Consider the following 6,920-nt stretch of genomic DNA (forward strand, 5'->3'; position numbering starts at 1 on the left):
TGAAATAAAAAAAAAAAACAGTACAAGCAGAAAAGCGGGAAAAGTGGGAATGTAATGTTTTAAATTCCTCATAAAAATCACATATTGATTCGAAACAAACGGTAAAAGATTTTTTAATGTGTTCCCCTCGGCAATAAAAAGAAGACAAAAACATAAACAAAGCGCAAAAAAAAAATACTTATTCTCGCCTGTCCAAGTATCAAAACAAACAAAAACATAAAATATAATAATGTATATTTTACTTTTTCATACTTTGCAATGTTTTTCCTTTCTGAATCTGAAACGAGAAAAGAAGAGAAAAGTATTATAGAAAGATTATTTCAATTGATTTGGGACGAATAGTAATGAAAAAATAACACGATGCGTTCAGTGTCTAACTTCATATAAAAATCGTTTACTTCCTCAGAATGTATTCAAAGTACGACTACTTTAAGGGTTTTAAAGAGCATTTTGATACTATAGCTATTTAAATACAGAAGAGATGAACTTAACAAAAGTATCAGGTATGGTATTTTACTTTACTAGAGTAATTATTAATAAACCGGATGTTATGACATATAGAAACAACGAACACGTGTTTGTGGACACACACAATATATATATACATATATATACACACACACACATTATATATATATATATATACACATTATATATATATACACACACATCATATATATATATATATATATATATATATATATATATATATATATATATATATATATATATATATATATATATATATATATATATATATATATATATATATATATATATATATATATATATATATACACACACACACACACACACACACGGCATAATCATGTTGAGACACCGGTTCCCGTAAGATCACCGAAGTTAAGCAACGTTGAACCTGGCTAGTACCAGATGGGTGACCATTTGGGAATTCTAAGCGCTGTATGTGCTCTCCGCTTATTTTGGCATTGTTTGCAGTCGTCCTGAATCTCCACTTGCTACTTGTATTCAACAATGTCGACTTAGGAGAGGTGTGGTTCAAGATTGCGAAACTTTTTCCACAAAAATTTCCCGCGCAGGCACCCTAACCATGGGTATCCATAGTCTGCCAAGATTGAAGGAAGCCATACAACCACAAAATTCGCGCATAAGCCTGAAGAATCCTAGAGTGGATGAAACGCGGAATATTCAGTGTAGCTTAATCGCCATATATATTTTATAAAGGACTAACTAGCTCTACCTACGTATTGAGCACTTTTGAAGTAAATACTTAAAGTTCACGCATAAATTTATACTTTTGTATATTAATTTTATGTGAGTAAATGAAGTAGTTATATATATATATATATATATATATATATATATATATGCATGTCTGTGTGTGTGTCTATCCATATATAAAGTGTCCAAAAAGTCACATAAGTGTTTGGAACTTAATTCTTTATTTTGACGATATCTTTCTGTAATTTTAACACAATCTGACTAAGACATTGGGACATTTAAAAAAAAGCAAAATTCAAATAATCTTTATTCATGAAAAATAATGTCTTTTAAATGTTGCCCATCTTCAGCTTCGCATATTTGTACTCTTTCCAAAACAGCATTCATGATAGATTGCAGAATCTCTGAATTACGATTTAACTCCCTTATTTCGTTCCTGATGCTTTTCTTTAATTCTTGCAGTGTTTGGGGGTTGTTTCGAATTGTTGTGACTTGGGTCATCTCTAACGTAAAAATGTCGTCAATAAGCTTTTTGAGTCAAAACAATTGATCCCTGATTTTGATGAAACAATTTCACAACTTGCGTACGTTGTTTAACGCTAATAATAAATTTCCAAAATATTATCCATAAAATATCTGAAATAGAAAAAAAAACATAACTGTTGATGGTAAAATGACAATGATTTGCACACTTCAGTGGCTTTTTTGGACAATCTGCATATATAAAGTGAAAAAGATACCACAACTCTTGAGGAAAGGATATTGTCTTTAGTTTATCTAGTTGCTATTTACAAGAAATTAAATGTTAATAAAAATACACATAGTATTTCCAAAACAAAAAAGTAAAATTAGAAAAGCAGTTACAATTACAATTTTATTTTAAGTATGACAACCTAGGACACCTCTTCAAATTAAGACAACTGTCACCACGTTTGAAAGTTCCCACGCCATCATCCTAAAATTTGATATATAATCTCGCTAAATCCAGCCACACTGATGTATAGTACAGACGACGATACACGTGCCTACTGATAACTATATTTAATACAAACAAATACGTCGATCTTCGATATGCCTCCATTCGATCGGCAACTTTAGCAATAAAGATATTGCAAACTTAAGCGTGAAAACCAATTAACTTTCTTAACTGGATAACGGGCGTGTGACCTATCTAAACCAATATTTACAAGTTTATCGTCAGACAGCAAAAAAGCGTGCGATTTAAAACTTGGGCGTATTAGACCTTCGAAAAAAGTCTATCAAATAAAATATAATAGCCAACTGACATTTCCTTGTATAGATATCCTTATTTATATATGAAATAAAATAAGTCAATGAAATCTGCGAGTTATAATTTTCTTACTTACGTCCCCAACAGGAATTAAGTCATACGGGCTGATGGAGTTTTGTAATACACTAGAAATGCACTAATTTAGATGAAATGCTTGAGTAGCTCAGTCCGCCTTTCCCAGTAGGTACGACGCAGACAATTAGCAATAAATACTGCCCATCGCTTTATTGCAGATTTCTTAAAATGCGAAAAAGTCAGGCGATTAAAGGTTATCGAAAAGCAAATAGATAATTTCCGGACTCGCCACGGAGCCTAAAAGGGATCCAAAAACCTTGGCTTCATTCTTGAACAACCCGAACACTAAATCCAAAAAAATAAAGGCACCAGGAGAAACCTTTTAGATCGTTATATTCGGGAAATTCGTAGGGAAATAAACCGAAACACTAACAGCACCAGTGCATTCGTTTTTGCACAAGCTGGAATCGCTCCAAATCCAGGCATGCCCGATACAATGTGTGTAATGAGATTGCAAGGAACATCAAACCTCTTCCAATGCCTCCATTAAGCAAACAACACAGGGGAAAAACGAATGGCTTGGACACAGAATTACATGAAAATGGATTTCCAACAGGTCCAATTAGGGATGAGGCTCATGCTGTTTTTAACGGTTCAGATAGATACACCAAAGTTTGAAATCCGAACGGAATTCCGACTCGTTACAAGGTGCATCGCCAACGCATCATGTTCTGGCTATAAATCATTGGGGATGAGTTGGTTGGACCATTCCAAGTGCCAGAAGCACTTACCAGAAATGCGTACACGGCCTTTTTGGATAATCTAATGTCGACATGACTAGATGGCCTATCATTGTCACGTCGCTTTCAGATGATTTTTGTGCATGACAATGTACCATCCCAATCTGTTTGGGGCGACTGCATCCTTCCTTGAATCAATGAGATTAGTTGGGGAAACTCTCATAACCTGACCACCGTGTTCTCCAGACCATAACCACATAGAATATCTTTGATCAATATTTAAAAGAGGAGTTTTTGAGGGAGGAGAGCAATTTACTTTAATGGATGTCTTGTGGAGGAACATAGTTGATGTTGCTAGAGTCATAACGCCTTTTAACGTCAAACTTCCACGAGGAAAAAAGGTTGTTTTAAGTTATTTTTAAAAAATGGTGGATTATACCTAGGATATGCTTTTGTCTATTATTCTTTGACAGGAAACCATGATAAAAAGTAAAATTCGCAAGATAAGGAATTGTATTTTTGCTCTAAAACAACATTTTTAGAGACCTGCAGTAAAGCAATGGGCAGTGGAAATTCTTTGATAAAGAATAAAATGTTATAATTTCGTGGATATCTCATGAATTTTAATAAAGTTTTTGGAAATAACTAATCTTAAAGAAGTCGTTTGATGATATAATTTTCATTTTGTTGTGACGTATATTTAGTGAAATATTTATATTTTACTAATCTGCAATAAAGCGATTGGCACAGTTTAGATTGCATTTTCACCCCAAATAAGGCACAGTGTCACTTTGATTTAGGGTATTATTATTTAGAACATAAATTACAGGTGTTCTATGCAGATACTATGTGGAACAGCAAGATGTTTGCTTGAACGTCAGTCGGGGAAACAGTAGCCCTGAAGGGAATTCCAAAATCGGCAGTTATGGGGAAGAAAATATTAGTGTAGAAGGCTTCTTGTCGGAATATTTATGTCAAGGGGATATAAGAGCTTGTAGTTCGTCGAAGCACCTACTATTAAATACTTGTAAAACAGGCAGAGGGATTATAAAAAGAGCTTTATGTTTGTGTATGCGTGATTTCATTCCATAAAGACTTCACAATGGCTGGGCTGATTTTTATGAAACTGTATAAAAATGTACTTTATGTATCTGGTAATGTTCTTAGATCAGTTTTGTATTAGAATGTCTTCAATGAGTATTGATAATCGGGATAATCCGATGAAAGAAAGAACAGGCGATTTTGACCAAAGTTAACATCTTACACAGCCTGACATCACAAGTGCATTAACGTTTTATTACTTCATAAGCAGAAAGATGCATGTAGCATCAACAGTAATTTCTTCGCGCTCGAAATTAATGTTTCCGTTGAAAGCACAAGTGAACGACGATACCCGACTTAAATTAAAGTCATTATATATAAAAATAATTTTATAAAATCAACAGTAATTTCTACATGTATAATACAGTATATTTTGGACCAATACACTATGGGTCCCCAACTAGAGCTACCAATCAATCGATTTGATTTAAAAATTGGCGATTTTAACGATTTTTGATAAAAATAAAAATATGGAAGTGTGAAAGATTCGTTGATCATGATTTTATCCCTGGCAACGGCAGGTGTCCCTGCTGGTAATATATATATATATATATATATATATATATATATATATATATATATATATATATATATATATATATATATATATATATATATATTAGTATTTAAAAGGTCGGCCTCGGCAGTAGTATTTTAAAATCTCTCCACTTCTTCATTCTACGCACAATTTATTTTTCTTTTAATAATGATATTTTGAACTCTCTCTCTCTCTCTCTCTCTCTCTCTCTCTCTCTCTCTCTCTCTCTCTCTCTCTTTTCCTTGTATCCATTTGTGAATTATTTCACGGAATTCTGCCTTTTGGATTACAATTAAATATCTTCAAGTAACGCGATTCCTTTGGATTTTTATTAGCGGATACCGAACTTTAACCAAAATTTCTTGGATTTTATCGTTATTGGATGTTCTACTCTTTACCCGACCATCCATTCACGTGAAATCATTTTTGTTTTATTCTCATCCATTTCCTCTGCTTTAATTATTTTTTTACCGAGTAAGCTCTTTGGATTACTTTTAGTTTCATCAAATACTTTGCATGCACGCATTTTGCTAATTCCTACCCTCTGATGAGAAGGAAAGTATATTTTTCGAAACTCCGCGTATTAAGGACAATCTACTTCTTTTGTGTTTCCTTTTTGAAAACTAAATATGTTTTTAACACGACTTTAAGTGTATTTAGAATTTTTATTAATTATTTGTTCTATATTTGTTATATATATATATATATATATATATTATATATATAACAGATAGAACTATATATATATACTAGTAGTTCCATATATACATATATATATATATGTATATATATATATGACTACTTCATTTAATCACATAAATTAATATACGAATGTAGAAATGCATGCGTAAATTTTAAGTATTTACTTCGACAGTGCTAAATACGTTGGTAGTAAGTTATAAAGTATATATGGCAATTAAGCTACACAGAATTGATATATATATATATATATATATATATATATATATATATATATATATATTTTATAACTTTACATATATAGAGTTGTTCCATAAGGCCTCCTTTTTTAAAATGTAAAAACTGAAACATTGGTGGAGCTACGCAGACGGAAGTGATATGATTAAAACTAACAAATTTTGTACTTCAATTTATTGTTCTACATAGTCACAACCATTCACAGTGCACGTTTGCCTAATTTGTTGCATCGGTCGTAAGTCCGGAGAGTTTTATTACTTCAATATCTTTGTCGATTCTCTGACATCAGCTGCATCGGCTTAATAAACGTCCAACAGGCGTCAGAAAATGTTAATGGGTTCAATCGTTTCTGCATAGAGGATTTCACTGAGACATCTCTTCTTCTTGCGCATGTCCATAACAAGGGTCGTTTTCTTTATAGTGTCATACCATCAATATCTGAAACAGGGGGATGAGATTTTCATGTCGTGAATGCATAAGTTTAGTCATCACAACAATTTATTTCGCAGTGTCCTCTAACCTATTCGTGCAAAAATAGGAGGTATTACTTTTGGTGCGCCCCTCGTGTATATAGATTCCTGGTGCTCGGTAAAAATGGCATCGGAAAATGGTACGGTAAAAATGGAACTGGTAAAAATGGCAAAAGTTTATAAATAGGTAAAGATGTCATTTTACCAACGTATCAGGATCGTTCGAGAAGAGCGGGATGTCCCCATTTCTTGGGAATGGAAACGTAATTCAATGATTTAATCGCTGGCGATCACTGATTTTAATTTCCTTGCACCAAAACGATTTTTACATTTTACAAAACATCTTAGTATACAGAAAAATGGCAAAGTTGATTTACAAACTTATATTTACAAATAATCAAAAAACTATTTACAAACTTACATTTACAAATAATCAAAAAACTATTTACAAACTTATATTTACAAATAATCAACAAACTATTTACAAACTTACATTTACAAATAATCAAAAAACGTGGTTTTATATAATAGGAATGTTGTATGTGTTTTCAAATAGACTTTAAAACGTTTATTCGGTTCAAAAAAAAAGTAATGTCCAGCATTACGTGAAAATAAAGAAAAAATGA

General features: G+C 32.1%; 1 pseudogene; it reads left to right on the plus strand.

The window, feature by feature from the left end:
* Nucleotides 1–814: 814 nt before the first annotated feature.
* Nucleotides 815–931, plus strand: LOC145284370 (5S ribosomal RNA; annotated as a pseudogene).
* The last annotated feature ends 5,989 nt before the right edge of the window (nucleotides 932–6,920 follow it).

The sequence above is a fragment of the Euprymna scolopes genome, chromosome 8 (genome assembly GCF_053919585.1).
Source record: "Euprymna scolopes isolate OS-2025 chromosome 8, ASM5391958v1, whole genome shotgun sequence".
In the NCBI taxonomy this organism is placed as follows: domain Eukaryota; kingdom Metazoa; phylum Mollusca; class Cephalopoda; order Sepiida; family Sepiolidae; genus Euprymna; species Euprymna scolopes.